The sequence below is a fragment of the Papaver somniferum genome, chromosome 4 (assembly GCF_003573695.1).
Source record: "Papaver somniferum cultivar HN1 chromosome 4, ASM357369v1, whole genome shotgun sequence".
NCBI classification, from domain to species: Eukaryota; Viridiplantae; Streptophyta; class Magnoliopsida; order Ranunculales; family Papaveraceae; genus Papaver; species Papaver somniferum.
The window spans coordinates 16,905,768-16,925,130 of NC_039361.1; the positions used below are offsets into that span (position 1 = coordinate 16,905,768).

The window sequence follows — 19,363 nt, forward strand, 5'->3', positions numbered from 1 at the left end:
ATTTAAGTAAGAAATATGAAAAATGTATCATGGCGAAAGCATTATAACTACCGAGTATTTTCGTTTTACAACATGTAAAAATGATCATTCAAATTTTGCTGAACGGGAGACCCTATTGTAATGCAGTTGGACACCTAGAAGAACACAATGGCTCTCGTCAACGAGTTTTATGAATAGGAGAAGTAGACTGGAAGTTAAAAAAAAAATTCGAATTCGAAAATTTTATATGAAAGAGAAGGAAATCAGGCAGAGCCTAAGAGTCCACGAAATTGAAGATATCTTCCTCATGAGTCCAAAGCATAAGAGTTTGCTTGACTAGAACAATAACTTCATCCACTATTTTTTTCCTAGCACCAAAAACCACTCCATTGCGTTCATTCCAAATAGTCCAGATAATGACATAATGAGTAATCTCCCAGATTTTCCCGCATCTCCCTGTAAGAACGTTGTTATCCCAAGCCTCAAAAAGATGTAAAACAGAATCTGGAATAGGCCATGTGATATGAAACGCCTTTATAAAATAGTCCCAAATCTGAAAAGAAAAACTGCAATGCAACATCAGATGGTTCGTAGTTTCCCTGACAGAGCCTCAAAAAACACAAACTTCAATTCCAATTTGAACTCTTCTGTGAGTTAAAACATCCCTTGTTGGGAGAGAGTTGTGAAATATATCCCAAAGGATGAAGCTAACTTTGTTAGGGATTTGAGATTTCCATAAATATTTCTCAAAGCCATAAACTTCAGCATGTTCCTCTAGCGCTTCATAGCAAAATTTTGTGCTAAAACTGTCCATAAGCTTGAAATCATCATCTTCATCTACAAGAATTGGAAATGGACCCAAATCTCTTCGAAGTATATCGCATTCCATCTGTTCATTGGCATTAAGGTTTCTCTTAAAAATTCCCTCCCATCTCCCATCATTTATCATCTCAGCAATGGTGACATGTTTTCTTCTACAGGCTTTGTAAATAACAGGGAAAAGATCCTTGAGACAGCCCCTGTCCACCCATTGATCTTTCCAAAATCGAATGCATCTTCCATTTTTAAGAGTAAAAGTAACATGGTTGTGAATTTCAGGAACCAATTTAACCACATTTCTCCATAAACTACATCCTTGAGTTGTTGCATCATCTGCTGGAAGCAATAAATCTTCATTCACTTTTGTTTTCTGCTGGACTATTCTTCTCCACAAAGCACCCTTTCGTGTAGCATATCTCCACACCCATTTTACTAGAAGAGCCTTATTAGTAGTTCTTAAGTTTTTAACTCCTACGCCGCCTTTTTGCTTTGAAATATTCACCTTCTTCCAAGAAACCCAAGACATCTTCTTTTTCCCTTCATCAACTCCCAAAAGAAAATTCCTCATCAGCTTAATCATTTTCTTCTCAATACTTGCAGGTAAGTGATACAAAGACAAATAGTATATAGGAAGGCTAGAAAGACAATCCTTAATAAGAACAAATCTGCCAGCTTTATTGAGAAATCTTTTCTTCCATGATGCACCCTTTTGTGAGTGGAAGTTAAATTGCCCAATTAGGAGCCTTGATTTAAATTTAGTAAACCTCAATACTTTAGGTTCATCAGCTTGGTTGGTAGCACGTACAAAATTATGTCTAAAGTTTGGGTAGGCAGATGCAAGATAGTGTTATCAAAGCTAGTTAGGCCTATTTCTATATACATGGTAAACATCAGATTTTTCCATATATGTACCCACTATGGATATGCCACAATGCCAAACATATATTTCAAATATAACATATAGGCATACAAGACATACTTTCCAGCGAGTGATAGAGTGTCCATTGCTAGATGGTCAAAATATCGCTCGTTGGTCATTTGAGCGCCAGGGATTGTCACTATATCGCTCGCTGACTTGAACATCGCTCATCATTTCCTCATCCAACGACTATTATTCCCCATATAAATACCCATTTCAACTTACACCTCTCAACTTCAAATTCATTTCAACATGCCTAGTGCTCGCATAACCGAAGTGGATTTCACTCAAGAAGAAGATGTTTCTCTAATTCGATATTGGATTTCAACTGCAAGCGATAGAGATTTCAATTTAGAGAAATTTAACTTACGGGATACTGTGTTTTAAAGGTTTATGACGTTAAGTCAAGTAAATTCAAGAAGAATAAATGAGTGTCTTCAAAATCGTTATTGTTTCATCAATAACGATGTGATAAAGTATCAACAAATTATGTGGATGATGAAAGGGGATAATCCTGGGTTGTCAATTGAAGAACTAAAAATTAGAGCTCAAACCAAATTTGATGAAGACAACAGAAGATGGTTTAGTCATAACGAATGTTATGAACTTTAAAAGGTTCACGTGCAGGGATTCAATTTTTAAGTATTGTGTTATGCAATTAAGGTTAATTTTTAATGAAATGTAATACTAGTTTCTATTTGAATATTAATCTAAAAGATAGTTTTCATTAATTAAAATAAAAGATTACATTTGAAATATTTAAACTAAATTACGTCCATAAACTACTCATTTCCTTTGCCATTTCTTTCATGACCAAAGGCCCAATTAATTCCCACGTTTTCTGGATTAAGAGTGTTGTTCAACATATCAGTTAGCAATTCGGTTTGAGACTCACTTGGTGGTTGAGTCTCATCAGAATCAACATAACCTTGATAAATAATGGGTTCAAGGCGCAGGGGAACATGATACGAATCTTGAAATGCTTGTTGTTGATATGCTGGAGGAGTTTGCTGAAATGGTTGAAATGCTGATGAGCTTGAGGAAAATTGGGGTGTGTATGTGTGTGGAGGGTGAGGCAATTGGGGTATACAGAGTCGATTGACTAATTGCTTTCATGTTCACACCATCACTAGAAGTCATTATGTCAGTTGACATTTGTCTAAATAGACGTGCATGAGTTGTATCCATGCTAATGTTTTCATCACCTTCACGTACTACTTGAGTATCTAACACTTCATTTGAAGTAGAACTTTCGGGTACCTCCTGCACAGAACGAAGTCTCAAACTTCTTTCACTTCCACGACTTCGTTGACTTGATCCACAGGGATTCATGCGTCTAGCACTGGGACTCATTCCTCTACCACTGAGACTCATACCTCTATCACCGGGACTCATGCCTCTACTACTACCTGCACCCTCATGACCGGAAAATCCTTGACTCATGTCAAACATCATGATTTCCCTCAGTTTTTGCAACTCATCCAAGTGGAATATCTGAAATCCATGTAATAGAGCATGATAATCGTTCAACTGGGTCTGATACTGCTCCGATGTAGCATTGACCCCAGTATGGATAAGTCCGATCAAGTGCACTGGAAACAATTATATAAGTAGCAATATCTCCAGATGTGGTGGTTAGAGTCTGTACATCCCAAGAAAATGGTGGCATAGTTGACGATGAAACTGTTTGAGAAATATATGCAAATGCGTCGCCCGTCTTTGGTGGAGGTTGGGAAAGAAAAAATTTATCGCCAAGTGGCATCCTACCTAAAACTGGGAAATCCATCCGACCCAAACTTTGGGGTTGCATTGCAATATTGGGCTTGAAAAAGTGTTAAACCAATATTGGTAGTCAATTATGTCCGTTGGCTCCTGGATGAATTCATCAGTTTCTTGTCAATGATGACCTCCCCTTATCAGTTTCAAGTAGTCGTATTCAGAAATCTCTTCACTTGGATAGGGGTTGACGGCTATCACACTTCTTTTATGTAACTGAAGAAGTAGTCTTTCACCATAATACCAAACACCCTTTTCAGAAATAGGGTTGTATAACACGATCCTTTTAAGGCTTAGTTGTACCATTCTGTGAGCTTGTTCTTATTTGAACTCAGGGATTGCATCATACGGTGTGGAGACAAGGTTAAGGCTTGTTCCACACAACTGTTGAATCCTCTGAATAGCAACAGTATGTTGACCATCTTCAACCTGTTTTGCTTGCCGATTCTCGGAATCATACTTAAGTATGACCGGAAAAATATTGGTGTGATTCTTAAGAGAAGGTTCCAAAACACAAAAATATGTTCCACAAATACTGAAAATAATAATATTATTGGTTAGTAAATTTTTCATGTCAAAATAACAAATAAATAGTGTGAAAAATATTGATTCTTACCTCCAACACTCTCCAAAAAGCATTAAAACTATCTTTGACACACGTCGAGCAATTACCAAGGGATATGTAAATCTCTGATAAAATTGGGGACCCCCAATCATTTCTTGGTGCTTGCTCTAAATCTTCTAATGCTTCGAGAAAACCAATTGAGACCACTGAGCTAGCATTTGGGAATAGACATTGGCCTAACGTCCACAACATAAACAGGCGTTCGAGCTCCTCATAATGCGTAGGGACAAATATTCATTATTTACGAACTTATTCTCATTCATTTTCTTAGCATAACGTTGCAAAAAAAAAAAAAATCAACCCAGCCACTTTTAATCAATTGCTTTTATTTGTCTATATGCATCATTTCCTTCTACATCATTTGAGTATAAAGGAAGTCTTTGTTTCCATCTATCTTCTGATAACCAATTTAGTCTGTTAAATGGAAGTAAGTTTCCAGCACACAGAATTCCCGTTAATATGTACAAATCTATCGGTGTAACTCCTATTTAACAACATATTCATGATTAGAGTTTGTTGAATTTTATAGAACAAAAAACATAATCTAAAAATTTAATTACTAGAAAAACTAACTTACCACATTCAAAATCTTTGAAAAAGAACGTGTTTGTAGTCTTCCACCATCGTTCGAATATAACTTAAACCCCTTGAGTCATGTGGTTTCTAGGATGTATATGATATAAATGTCACCAAGGATATCTTCAGGTTCTCTCTTGAATAACAGGGGGAACCCTAACATCGTATGGAATTCAGACCATCCACCTCTTAGAAATACTGAATTAACTCACTCCGGATGGCAATAGGGAGCACACCATCACCAGCTACTCACTACACCAAATTTAGGGATTAGGAATGGTGTGGGGCAGTTGCAAAGTGGGGTTCCAACAGTTCAAAGTCGATGTTGCAGTTTTTCGCAAACATTACTGTTGCGATTTTTTCTGCACAAGTTTTCCAACGCTAAAATATCGCAACTGTTTTTAACAGTTGCGAATTCGATGGTGGCAACAGCTATAAACAGTTGCGAACTGGAATATCGAACAGGCTGACTCAGCTGCGATTTTTTTGTAACATAAAAAATAGTGGTTTTGGCCGGTCAAAACCAGGTCAATATTAGAGTTCCCTGTAGCAAAATCAAGTTTCCCATGTTCATTTGAAATCAAATTAATCAATAGCAGTATCAAGATAGTGTTCTTAGAGTTAATTCACCATGATGAACTCGTACACAAAATGTATGAAGCACACCAAAAAAATCATATGAAGGAATCTATAAACTGAGTATCATACCAAGGTTCTTACAAAACGATTTAAAGAAAAAAGAACTCTCACATTCTTTGGAACTAAGGAAACCAGCTACCTAGGTGAACATTTCTGCTGCATGAGGCATGCCCAAAGGTTAAAGTTTAAGTTGTCAACATGGGTTGTGAAGCATTTCTACTGGAGGAACCAGCAAGAGCAATGTGCTAGCAAGATGTGGCACGCGCACTTCCACTGAAGCTGCTAAAAATCTAAAATAAAACAATAAACCAATTTACTATTAGTATTCAGAGTGCGAAATGAGAACACTATCGTTTTACTTGCTAGACATGTGAATGCCTAACCCTAAACACCAAGCACCATGTCAATAAGAACAACACAGAGATGATAACAAAGTGATATGAAGGCCTGGAGCGTGCAGAACTAGGTGAAGGGCCATCTATGTTACTTTGCAGTTCTTAAATTAAGTGCATCCACTTTCGCACATGCAAATTAGCATTGTATAAACAAGTAAATAGTCGAGCAGTTACCTGAAATAAAAATCCTAAGTCTATGAGAAGGCTTTCTTTTGCAGCAGCATTTCAAGGGGTGATTGCTCTTAGGTGGGGTGGTTACTGCTTTTGTCTAAGAACAAGATTGTCTTTTTCTAAGATCAAGAGCTTCGCCTCCATACTGCATTCAAAAGCAAATACACAAAAGATTAACCATCAGGGGAACTGGCCATTTGACTCCAATGAATCCTACAGAGATACCAAATTAACAACACAAGTCCATGAGTTCTCAAGGACACAAATATATCACCAAAGATCTAATCAGTAATTCAAAAAGGGATGATAAAGGAGGACTTTATTATAGAGTTTCATGTCCACAAAACAACATACCTTCAGAAGTACATTCTAAATTCAGATTTCTCTTCCAGCAGGTCTGTGTGATTGAAAAATAGATACGAGAGCCATATTAGTAGATGGAAACAATTTCAAAGCATCCAAAAAAAATACCAGGACAACTCAAACGGTTTAGTCTTCAGTGGTGCTACTCAGATTCTACACCAATGTATGTTAAAATATTAACCTGACACAATACAAAGGAACTCCTGTGGAAATAAAACTAGACAGCGGCAAACCAGATGTTGCTAAAAGTTTATAACGAATACATATCTCAACACCCAGCCCTAACAGTAGCATTAAAATGAGTGTTGCATCCACGTGGACTGAAACATGAACAAATCCGGTTACTGCCCGCTTTCTTCACAATAGTTTCAAAGGGACAAAGAAAACTGTTGTGATCAGCAAAAGCAGCGCCCCTGCTGAAGAGTGTACATGCTTACCTAGATATAAAGGGTGCTCAACATCTAATTTTATTCATATATCATATTTGAAAGAAGAGTTACCTGAGGAAAAACTGAAAAGCCAATACAAAGTATATGATGCCATCATTTGCATTATTTGATCTTCCCCTGCACTAGCTAGGTATCGACTACAAAAAAGTGATTGAGATATATTATAAGCTGAAATTTTAAGTGACTGACTAGCAATCTTTTGGGCTTACCAGCAACCACATAATGTGCATCTTTGATCGATGGACTCTGTTACAGAAAATAAAGCTTTCAATCAACCAGACTTCCCCAGTTCAAAATTAAGGTTAGTGCCCCCACTAACAGAGAAATATTGACAAAACTTAAGAGCCCTCCTTTCTGCAAAACAGGTCATCCAAAAAAAAAAATTCGAGATAATCTATTAAGAAAATGTAAACTCGCAGATGAACTATACAAATGACAAATTATCTGTACTACTAATTCACAGATGCGAACTCAAGAGAACTTTAAACAATCAATCTTTAGCAGAAGAGACATACCTCTTTTAATATGTCCTTACCCAGGTCCATTAACTCATGCACTGTACTGCAGCAAAGTTACCTTCTTAGCTTTAGTTTACATGAAATTTTATGTGGTTGGGAGAACATATCCAGATACGTAGAATACTTTATTGGTTCTTTTGTTTTCTCATTTCGCTCTGCAAACTTAGAATTAATGTACTCATTGTACACCTCATGCAAGTCCAAGTACCGTCCATGACCTTCCTGGAGAGCATATTCAGTACAAAATAACTAATCGGTGGAACTGAAATAGCTGAAATTAAGATGTATCGAATGCAGAGAAAGATTTTTATGTCAGAGAAAATGAAGGAAATACTAGCAAGATGTACACAAATTCCTGCAATAAAAGAAGTTGGGGAAGGAACCTCGCTACTGAACTCCACATGTGGTTCTTCTTTCAGCAACTCCTCAGCCTCCTCGTATACATCCAAAACACGAGAATTTGGATGGCGCCTGTGATATTCACGAATCTGTGCAGATTATAAATGTAACAGTAAGAAACCAGGAGACACAAGTAATAACATTTCACAGTAAACAATGTGGATAATATGAAATCTATTTCATAGATTTAAACCTAACAATCATCTACATACACCACTAGAAACTCAACTCCATTTCCACCAAATCTTCAATTCAAAGTTGAATATAACAATACCCAAATTTGATAATACAACTTAATGAAAGAAATTCAATTCAAATGAGTAAGAAAGATTACCTCAGAACACAAACTCAATCTTCTTCTTTTAGTTTCTCACCATCAATTTCATCTTTTTCATTTGTAATTCAAATCCATGAAGCCTAAATCCCCATCTGTTAGAAACCCTAATCCATGAAATTCAAATTCATTAATGAACCAATTCTAAACCTCAACTAAAACAAACCCATCTATTGATTCTGTTTAATAATCTACATCTGAAATTTGAAGAAAAACAACCTAAATTACTTACGTGGTGAGCATGAATCTGATCTAAGATCAGAAATTGGGTTAAAGATTTTGAGTGAAAAAAATCAAAAAAAGGAGAATTTATTTTTGAATCTAGGGTTTACTTCGTAGAAGTGAAAGAAAAAAGGAGAACAAATAGTTGTGATGGTAGTGACGAATACCTTTCTTCCTCGACGACGACAATAAGGGTGTGGTTTTGATCTTGGTGATAACGATGGTGGTGGTGGTAGAAACAGGGAAAACTCACAGGGGAGAACGAGAGAGGAGAAGAAAATGAGATGGAGAATATGAGGTTGTTCGATGATTAAAGAGATAAGAGACCCCAGTCAGCTTTCTCAAGTATCTGAATGGGCAGAATAATGAGTCCGTTAAAAGTGTAGGCAACCACATTGATTTTCCGCACGTGTACAACTAGGTTTGGTTACGAATCGCAACTGAATCGAACAGTTGTAAGTTTTGTAGCTGTTTCAAGCTGTTGCGAAATATTTGCAACAGTACTTAGCAACTGAAAATTAGCAACATCCATTAAGCTATTGCGAAATCTAGTTACTAATCCCTGAATTTGGTATAGTGACTTGTCTAACATTTTGAAAGTCATATTCTTTATCCACAACAAAATTTAATCCACTGGCTCGTGTACTAGTAGATCCTTTGAGTTTTCTGTTTCTTTTTCTTTTCTCGCTCGCCATATTTGTTTAGGAAATAAAACTAAAGAGAATTTCCTTAGCGAAGAGAACAAAAGAGCAGAGAAACGTTGAGAAAGGAAGAGAAAGTAAAGTGTGAAGGGAATAGATGGGACGGTTCGGTATTTATAGGCGTTAGAAAGTCGAACGCTTGCGATATTAATTATAACGCTAGCGCTGGAGTCAAAACCGAACGATATTCATGATAGCGCTGGCAGTATTATCAATATCATTAGCTAGAAACTCTGTCGCTCTGTGATTTTCCCATAATGACGCAACCCTTTACCATACCACCTGGTATGTCAAACAGATTTTTTTTGACCTGTGCATAAGAATAGGCCTTACTATATGAATATCAAGGAGCTTCTACGAGAAAAAAGAATTGGAATAATGCTCCAGAACGAGGAGTCATCTTGGGAACATGCCTCGAATTTTCAAATTTTGGAAAATCACCCATATTGTTTACTATTCCATTCAAAATGGTGAAGTAGTCAATTTAGCACATATGTAGCTGCTCACGTGTGAGGGAAAAAACAATCAGATCGGCTGCTCAAGTTCATAATAGACATGAATGAAATGTTTTCTCGGGTGAAAAAGATATACTACATTAACCGGTATGCATTGATCATGTGGATTATTAACAAAAGACATACTTAGCTGTCTAGCTAGTAAGATGACACAACACTAGCATTCGTTCCCTGATAACAACGGATTAACGAGGTGTTCACATGACAAATGTAAACTCCATAGTCCCAAAATTTCTCAACTATCTATAAATTTCCATTTCGTGTTAAAAGAGAGAAATGGAATTGATATGGCATTCCTGGCCACTGGCCACTAGTTCTTTTTCTCTTGATGCTAATGCTTACTGGTTTTGGAGATAAATTTGACGCCTTCTCATCAAATCTCACTTATAAAATCGTAATTTGGCCTTGCCAGAAGTATAAAGTAACAAAATGCTGCCGAATGTCCAAAATTTAGCTATTACTGATGGAATATTGCGACTAGTTGTCTTCTACTCTACCACTGCTATTTCATTTGTTCAATGTGGCATGACAACACTATGACGTGCCTAGTGTAGCAACAAGGAAATAACAATACGACGATTAGGGTGTTCACATTGTGTAGCTAACTAAAGAAACAAAATTTGAATCTTCACCTGTATGATATAAAGTTCTTTTTTCGTAATACGATTATTTGTTAGTTGTAAAAGTCGTACGCCAATGAAATCCAATTTTTACAGCTAACAGTCTTATTTTACACCAAAAAAACTACGGATTAATTAATTTTGATTCAGTAATTGGTTTCGGTTGTTAATATTTGCAAACGAATTAAAGGATGTTTTCGAGAAAATGGATTTAAGAACTTTTACATTAACTGGCAATTCATGATTTGGAAATCATTTTTCTTTTGGTTCTTTTATTTTTGATCTTAGAATGTCACACAAAAATACTACAGTATTTCTACTGGATCCAGACAATGAAAATGTCCAATAACTTCAGGTACCCATAAAATAAATATAAATAAACAAATTAAAGAAAGAAATGACAGTGATAACACTTTTTACCTATATTTGTGATAATCATCGAGGGTTAGTCCAGCTGGCCAGGAGCATGACTCTCAAGTTGTACTTTAAAGTTTATGCAATTATTAGCATTATAGCCAAAATCTTCACTAATCTTGAATATATATTCTCTAGCTTTCGCATACATTCCCTCCAACAGTTTGAGAATAGGCTCGGAATCGCTTTGGAAAATGATGTTGTGACCATTCCATAGTGATGCCCATTGAAAAGAAGCTTCTGCTACCTTTAGTTCAAGCTCTTCTCTAGTTTTGCAATCAGCGTGCACTCCCCAAGCTTCTGTTGAGGTACCTAAAAAATTATGAAGAGTCAGACCCACACTGAAATGGTAGTAGGGCTCACCATCATCATTGAAATTACAATGTCTATAGTTACTGTCATGAACTTCTAATCGTCACCAGGATCATCTGTTGGTATCATTAAGTTGTCCTCATTCATAGGGTTATAATATAAGGAGTGCATTATGTTATAGTTTACACTACTAACATTCATGAGATACTTGACAACCGATTTTGTTGTTTCAATACTATTCTGTTTATTTTTCCGAAAAACAAGGTTGCACCTTACTTTCCACACGTGGCAAATGACAATGCTACAGAAAGCAGACCATTCTATAACATTCTCATTTCTTTCCTGATTGTTATACATGTCATTTAGCCAGTCATGAAAATTGTTTGTTCCATTGATAACATAACGTATGTCAAAATTTAAATGCATCCAAATTTGAGAAACAAAGTTACATCGCACGAAAAGATGTGTAAGACTTTCATCTCTATTGTTACATAATTTACAGGAAGTATGGAATGAGTTGTCTTCCAAACAAACATTTTAAAAGCAGGGGTACGTTCATATTCCATATTTTGCTCCAGTCCATATTTTCGGGGCCTGTAGAATTTATAGAGATGTACAAAGATTAAACAAAAAAGTTACCTGAGTTGTTTATGGTCCATTGAGGCTCATCTTCTCTATTTGTAGGAGGTATTTGAATACTCATGATGATGTTAATAGTATCCTGATTTAAATAGGTAGCTAACTTGGTTAAGTCCCAAGTTTTTTAAGAAATTATCCGTTGGCTCACCTTCACAAAATTTTCAACTTCCATACTATGCTTGGCTAAGGGAGGTTTAACATTTGGGATCCAATAATCATCCCATATATCTATTCTCTCACCATTACCAACTCTCCACATGCAATATTTCTTTATCTGATTGATACCTGTTAAAATTTCTTTCCAAATCCAGCTATCTTTTTGTTTAGGTTTAGAATTAATGTGCAAAGTATCACAATTAGGGTAATGTTTAGCTTTCAGGATGGTGGCACAAAGAGAATTTGGTTTTTTTTTGAGTCTCCACCCCATTTTAGCTATCATGACAAAATTAAAATGTTTCATATTCTGGAGGCTTAATCTTCCTTCACTAATGGGTTTGTACATGGCATCATAATTCTTTAAGTACACTCATTTCTTCCCATTTTCATTCAAACCACGTTCATTTTTCCCCTACCGAAAATCTCTTTGGAGTTTAATTATATTTTTACAAATTTTCTCTGAAATTTTAAAGCAGTCCATTTGATATACACACAAAGAAGACGTGTCACTTTTTACCATTATTGTCCTACAAGCGGCATTAAGGTCATTTATATTCCAACTTTAGCTGTCTGTTTTTCATTTTGTCAATCAGTGGCTCAGAACACTTAATTTTGGATTTGTTTGTAAAAAGTGGGGAGCCTAAGTATTTACCGTTGAGAAGAATTACTTGGACCCTTAAGATATCTACGGCCTCTTTTCTAATATTAGGAGTTGTTTTACTGCTAAAGAAAACCCCAGACTTGCTCAAATTTATCAACTGACCTGAAGCAGTTCCAAAATCAGTAGAAAATTGGACTAAGTTTTGACTAGTTGTGGCATTAGCATTACAAAAATAAGGCAGTCATCAACAAACAATAAATGGCTAACAACAGGCGTATTGGTTGAGATTTTAATACCTTTTATTTTTCACGAGGGTTCAACATTCATGATGGTCCTCGAAAGAGCTTCCATGCAAAACAAAAACAAATAATGTGACGCCGGGTTTTCCTGTCTCAGTCCTCTAATAGGCTTGAAGAAACCAGTAGGAGACCCATTAATCAAAACATCTAAAGTAGTTGTAGAAATACATCATGAATTAAGTTACACCGTTTTCACTAAGTCCAATTTTTTTCATAATTTAGATTAAGAACGACCACTCTACTCTGTCAAACCCTTTTGACATATCTATGTTAATCATAAACATTTATGTCCATCATAATTTGAATGTCCAAAGATTTATGGCCGGTATTTTATCTTTTTCCAGCAAGGTGGTAATTAAAGTTGTTGATTTTTGCTTTGACTGCTACTTTGACAGATTTTAATCTGAGGATGACAAACAAATGAAGAAAAATAAAAGCGGGGTCTTGGATGGATTTAAAACCTTTCTAAATTTGGGCATGTACCACTTAATTGGGGCCTATCAAATTTTCATTCCCACACCACCAAATTACTCTGGGAACCAAAAATTCTAAAAAATACTAATTTACCTCCACCTTAATTCCTAAAACAATCTCATATAAATACTAATCCTTACCATTTTCAGCAAAATCCAAAAACATAAAAACTTAAATCAGAAAAACTTTCTATTTTCATAATAAACTTTCCAAATTCTCAAAACCCTAATAAAAAAAATGATTCATCCTCTTCTCCGACGATCTTCGAACCAACCAAGAAAAAGGTAAATCTCCATCAACCCATTCTATGATTTGCATTCCTTCATTGATTTACATGTTTAAATCTTCGATTTTCGAAAATCAAAATCTCTGATTACACCCAGAATCGGTTTATGTTGACATATAAAATAAACCGATTCTGGGTTTTGGTTACCTCCATGAAGAGCCTGCACAGTAATCGGTTTATATGATGATTAACATCAACCGATTTTAGGGTTAGAAACGAAATAATCACCAGAATCGATTTATAAGTGCTTTAGAATAATCCGATTTTGGATACATTTTTTCTTTTAATTATGCGATCCCATAATCGGGTTTTATATGCCTTTTTATTTACCGATTATGTTTGTCTTTTCAGATTCTTTTTCATAATCGGATTTTATATATGTACCATATAAACCGATTACTAATGGTTGACACTCCTGTATGTTTTTGTAGTCAGAATCGGATTACATATGTTTAATTATGTACAGATTCTTAACTAGTTTTTTTTTGTTTTGTTTTATATAGATATGGACTTCGGACACCTAGCATTTTACTCTCGAGAGCTCACCTTGGAGGACATTCTTAGGAAACCTTCTTTGCTAGAAAGAAGCCTCTATAAGTTTGCCTATGGGCGTGAGACCCATCTTGAACAAGCCCTCGCATTGATTGACAAGCTTGCACTGGAGGAGCTTTATGAGGTCATGAAGTTCACTAGGATGATGAGAAACATGATTTCAGCTGAGAGGGAGCTCCATGCAGAAATGGAAGGTATGTGGGAACAAATGGCTCAAGCACAAGCTGTTGCTCCTGATGGTGCTGATGCTGGTGTTGGTGCTCCTGCTGATGGTGGTGCTGCAAATGCTCCAGGTGGTGCTGCAAATGCTCCCGGTGGTGCTACTGCTGCTGATGTTGGTGCTCTGCTCTTTAAGTTTTTACGTTTAAGTTTTAGATATTAAAAGTTTAGGTTTATAAGACTTGTGGTTGTTTTAAGTTCTTAACAGTATTTTAAGGTTTGTATTTTGGATGATCTCTGTGTTGAACTTAATGAAATTGAAGTTTTAATTATAATTATGTGTTGCTCGATAATTCTATCCTGACATGCCAACAATCGGTCTACTCGATATGTCAACATAAACCGATTGTTCAAGCTATTTTTCATGTATGTTTTTGAAGCTAGAATCGGGTCACATATGAATATATATAAACCGAATAGTGTCGGTGAAAATTCAAAATTTTAACATGTCTTTAATCGGTTTATGTTGGTTACAAGAAAGACCGATTCCTTGTGGCATTAAAATACAATCGGGTTATACTGACCTTAGAGAAGACCAATTATACCAAATTATTTCACGTTTTTCAAAAAAAAAAAGTCGTTAGGGACTTTCTTTATAAATAGAGATCTCACCCTTAGACCCCATTTGCCCCAAAATTGATCATTTTATTCCCCCTCACTCCATATACTCCACAACTACTCATTTCATACCTCCACATACAAGAAATGGCATCAGTTGATTCAAACGAAGATTTGGCAATCACCAAAGCGTGGTACGCGGAAACTCGAGTTAGATGTCAGTCCTCCGTAAGGGTGGATTCCGTAACCTTTTGGGCTAGGGTACACAACAAATTTATCCAAGAGTTTGGAAATCCTAATGGAAGAAGTGTTCAACAAGTCCATGATAGGCACCTAGTCATCGAAAATGTGATACTTGCTTATTTAGCTATCCAACCTCGGATTTTTAACACTCTCCCCTTCAACTTGTCCATTGAACAATTTGTAAGTATATTTGTGGTTTGTTTTACGTAACCCATGTTGTTTTTTCTTCCAATGAAACACCACTAACAAATGTAAGTTTTTTTTTTGTGTTTTTGTAGCACGAAGTCGTGAAAGCGCGCTACTTGAAGGAAAAGGGGGAAGCATTCGCATTTTTGATGCAAGCTATCACTTCTTGGTAGAAAAAATCTCGGAGGATGACCGGGACTTCATGGATCGTGTATCGTCTTCGGAGGAAGATTGATGGCTTTAGAAGTTTTTGTATAGGTTTTGTGGGTAGACCTCTATGTAAACCCTCACGAGACTATAACTCGTCCACTAGGGTCGCCTAGGGGTTTAAAGGCTTGATGCATGTGCTAAATGCATCCTACAATAATAATGGAATGAATGAAAAAAAAAATCGTATGAAAGGAAACAATCGGTTTATATATGTAATATGTAAAACCCGATTAAGAAAATCGGATTATACATATGGCAACGTTAACCGATTATAGATGTTCTCTATTAATTTGGAAACACCAATCCAGAATCGGTTTACAAGCGCATGAACGTAAACCGATTCTGAGTATTGTTTACTAAAAGAAAATCTAAATGTTTGATGTTTTGAAGAACTCTCTAACATTAGTTAATCTCACATTCAAAACATAATTAATCCCTAATACAATTAATTAATGTTAATTAATCAGGAATAAAATAGATACTTGGATAATTATTTTGATAAGGAATGGTGTGAAGATTATTTCTAATGACCTTTTTTTATCATCTAGCTATGAGCCCCAATTTAGCCGGATTTAAAAACATACCTTTGTCACTTTCAAATTGTCACTTTTGTCTCCATGGGAAAAAAATTAATAAATTATTTCATCTTGTACTATAATCTGTGGGGGTAACGGAAAAAACAGCACTTTTTTCTTTTCTAGTACTACTTTTTATTTCTTTTATTTCTGAATCGGAACAGAGAATGTCATACGAAATTAAACCAAGAAAGTTCAACAAAAGGGGTTATGAAGTTTTTGATCATGCGATACAGAGATCGTAAAATATTTCCACTGGAATGTCATTTTCCTTCATTTTTTCTCAAATTCATGGGAATCGGTCAAATACAGTAACTTCACACAAGCACATAAAAAAGATGAAAGAAATAATGCTGATAGCACTTTTCATCTGGATTATTGGGGAGGGATAATTAAGGCTAGTTTGGTATTGCTGTGAATTTTAAAAAAACGCTTTTCTGTTGTGTTGTGTTGTGCGTTGTTATGCTGTGCTGTGGAAATAAATCGGCATGACGTTTGGTAAACTATAATTTAAAAAACACTGTGCAATTAACAAACTGTAAATTCTGTTTGGTAAACTGGTATTTAAAAGTGCTGGTGATGTAGTTAATGACGAAAATAGACATATTTCAAAAATTAGTTTCAAATACAATTTTATTATAATAAATTATATTTTTAATTTTAACATATTTAATAAAATATAAGTAATATTTATTTTATTTTTTATTATTTAATAAAAAATTATGATTATGGTTTGCTTAGAAAATATCATTATTTTAATATTTATTAGATTTTTTATTATTTTAAATAATAATTTTTAATTATTATTGTATTTATTATTTTAAGTAAAAAATGAAAAAAATAGAGACATAAAATAAAAGTTAGAAATATAATGTTAAATGTACAATATTTGAGGGTAAAACTTGTCTTTATAATAAATTAATAAGGTTAAAATTGAGAATCCATTAAATCGAATTATATGGGTCCACTGCTTCTGCTTTTCCAGCTTTTAAAAACTAGTGTTGAGTAGCTTTTAAAAGCAGGCCTAAAATGAAAGTGCTTCTGTCCAAAAGTACTTTGAAACAAATTTATCAAACACAGTTTTTGGTAAAAATTTGTTACAAGTTTATTACAAAGTGTTTTTGGTTGAAAAAAACAATCCCAAACGGGGCTTTAGACTGGGCGAACAAAAAAGCTGGTTGGTCTGCTTAAATTCATGATAAGATCAAGAGAATGCTTTTTGGTTGAAAAGAATGTAACATATCAACTGGCAGTTTTTCATTGTTGCAGGATTTTAGATTCAACACAATAAACTGCCAAGTTATGAGTTATCGGTCCATGGGCTGGGTTTGATTTTTTTTTTTTTTTTTTTTTTTTTAAGCATACTGAGTTTGAATTGGGGTTACAGTTTGTCCAATATACATGAGAGAAAATTCTCTCGAAGCACGAAAACTGCAAACAATTTCTATGCACTAGTTAAAAGTATGTTTTATATCTTGGTAGGTTCACCGTAAGTATGAGATTCACCGAGATGATTCATATTTTAACTTTGGAGCCAAACCTAAGCAAAAGGTCCATTGAAATTAAGTAGGACCTAAGCAGGGTTCACATATCGCAGTTAAACAAGGGAAAGACTATTGAAAAGACAAAGGGTACTTGTCTAGAAAATCACGAATCAGTTTTGGCAGGAAGTAGAAAATAATTTTTAAGCTCTAATTCGATGTTCGACTCAATCCAGAAAATGGGACTTGTCTAGTCTTTCAACAAGATCCCACTAATCCAACTTACTTTCACTTAATCAATTTTTTTTTTGGTATGCTCGAAATAAGTTCGTTTAGAGCAACTGCAATGGTGCGATAAAAACCAAAGACCAAATATAAAAAAAAACGACCAAATTTAAATTTAGTCTGTGATGTTACACTAGGGTGGAAGAGTAAATTTGGTCAGGATCACTTTATACGTCTGCCCCATCACGGGATCATTTTATACCTTCGCCCCACCATCCATCAGGATCACATTATACCTTCGCCTCACTGAGGATCACATTATATCTTCGCCCCATCATCAGGCTCACATTATACCTTCGCCCCACTCATCGGGCTCTCATTATACCTTCGCCCCACCATCATACGGATCAGGCTCACATTATACCTTCGCTCGGTATCAGGCGCACTTATAATGTTCGCTCGACTATATTTGGTTTTGATCTTGGTCCCAAACCAAATATACTCTGAAATTTGGTTTTAGGCCGGGTTTTGCTTTTTAGTCCGTCCCGCTGAGTCTGCTTTGTGTACTATATTTATAGTTTTACTTGCCCACTGTGGTTACTCTTACACCCTTAAGATTTTCTTCAATCATTTGGTTTTATGGTGGCCTATGGTAAAGGCATTTTCCTTGATTTTTTAAGACTTTGTGGAGTAGATTAAAGCTTGAAAGGATATTTCGTTCTACGTGGAGAAGTGGATTAAAGCACCGACCCTTCATGTTTACCAAAGGTTTTAGGATTCTCGGCTCCTTCCTTGTACACATAGTTTGTCATTGTGGAAAAAGATTTAACTGATTAATTACAACTAGATTTTGTGTCCGTGCTAGGCATCGGGCGCGGCTTCGCCTCTTCCCATTCCAATACAGGCTTGGCTCGACTTCGCCTCGTCCCGTCCCATACATGCTTTGGATTTTAATGAGATGTTCTTTTATTATACGAAAATAAGATGTCGAAGGTACAGGCAATGCACGAAACATATGTAAAATTTCATTGGGATGATTTGAAATTGCACCCTGCGCAAGCCCCATCCCTAAGATTTAACATTCCGAAGCTTCTCCATATCATATTATTATGCTCGTGTCCTAGTTGGATTATTAAGTGGGAATGTTATAAATATTCTCCATTTTTGTTGATTTTGCACAAATATCCCTAAGGGGTAAAAAATAATTTTTTGGAATCAACTTGAGAAAGTTGCTTCCACTTTTTGGAAACAACTTGTATAAGTTGCGTCCACTTATGGAAGAACCTTGCGCTAGTTGCATCCACTTCTGAAAACAACTTGTGCAAGTTGCTTCCACATTTCATAAGATATGGTATTTTTAAAAATTGAATAAGAACATATTTTAAGGGCTTGGATTAATTAACTTGTACTGGACTGTCATGTCTTGTACAAATGTATAAAAGATGTAAAAATAAAAGAATAGGTGGTTGTAGTTTTCTTATCACTAAAGTGATTGCTGCATCTTCACAAAACGACGATGTGACGGCTTATGAGATCCAAGCCAGAGCGTAGACTAAGAGCATCTCCAATGCTAGGGGTGAAGGTAATCCTAGGTGGAGGTCCTATTAATACCTTTTTGTTGTGGGTCATTACTATGTGGCTAAAAAAAATGAAAGTTATACTTTCTACCTCAAATTTCATCTCCAATGCCAAGATATTACTACCCTAGAACTTAGAGACAAATTAATTTTGGAATAAAGAATTGATTATGTGTCAAAAGACCTTGGGTCATGGAGAAGGTAAAGATATGACTTTCTCCTTTACCCTTTCTTATGAGATGGCATCCATGTCATGCTTTTACCTTACCTTGACCTTGGCATTGGAAATAAATTCTTGGTTAGAAAAGTGCTAAATCCTAGGTGTCTTGTCTTTTT

General features: G+C 35.5%; 1 long non-coding RNA gene across 3 annotated transcripts; it reads right to left on the reverse strand.

Moving 5' to 3' along the window:
- Positions 1-5,263: 5,263 nt before the first annotated feature.
- On the reverse strand, positions 5,264-8,458 carry LOC113273566. Of its 3 annotated transcripts, XR_003322482.1 has the most exons (9): positions 8,352-8,458; positions 7,963-8,069; positions 7,613-7,717; positions 7,227-7,451; positions 6,921-7,065; positions 6,763-6,848; positions 6,254-6,296; positions 5,903-6,044; positions 5,264-5,623 (listed from the first exon to the last, which is right to left on the reverse strand). It is a non-coding gene; the product is annotated as an uncharacterized LOC113273566 (long non-coding RNA). The 3 variants fall into 3 exon arrangements; XR_003322481.1 differs by having other exon boundaries at positions 6,763-7,065; XR_003322483.1 differs by having other exon boundaries at positions 6,763-7,065; positions 7,963-8,057; positions 8,352-8,447.
- Positions 8,459-19,363: the final 10,905 nt, after the last annotated feature.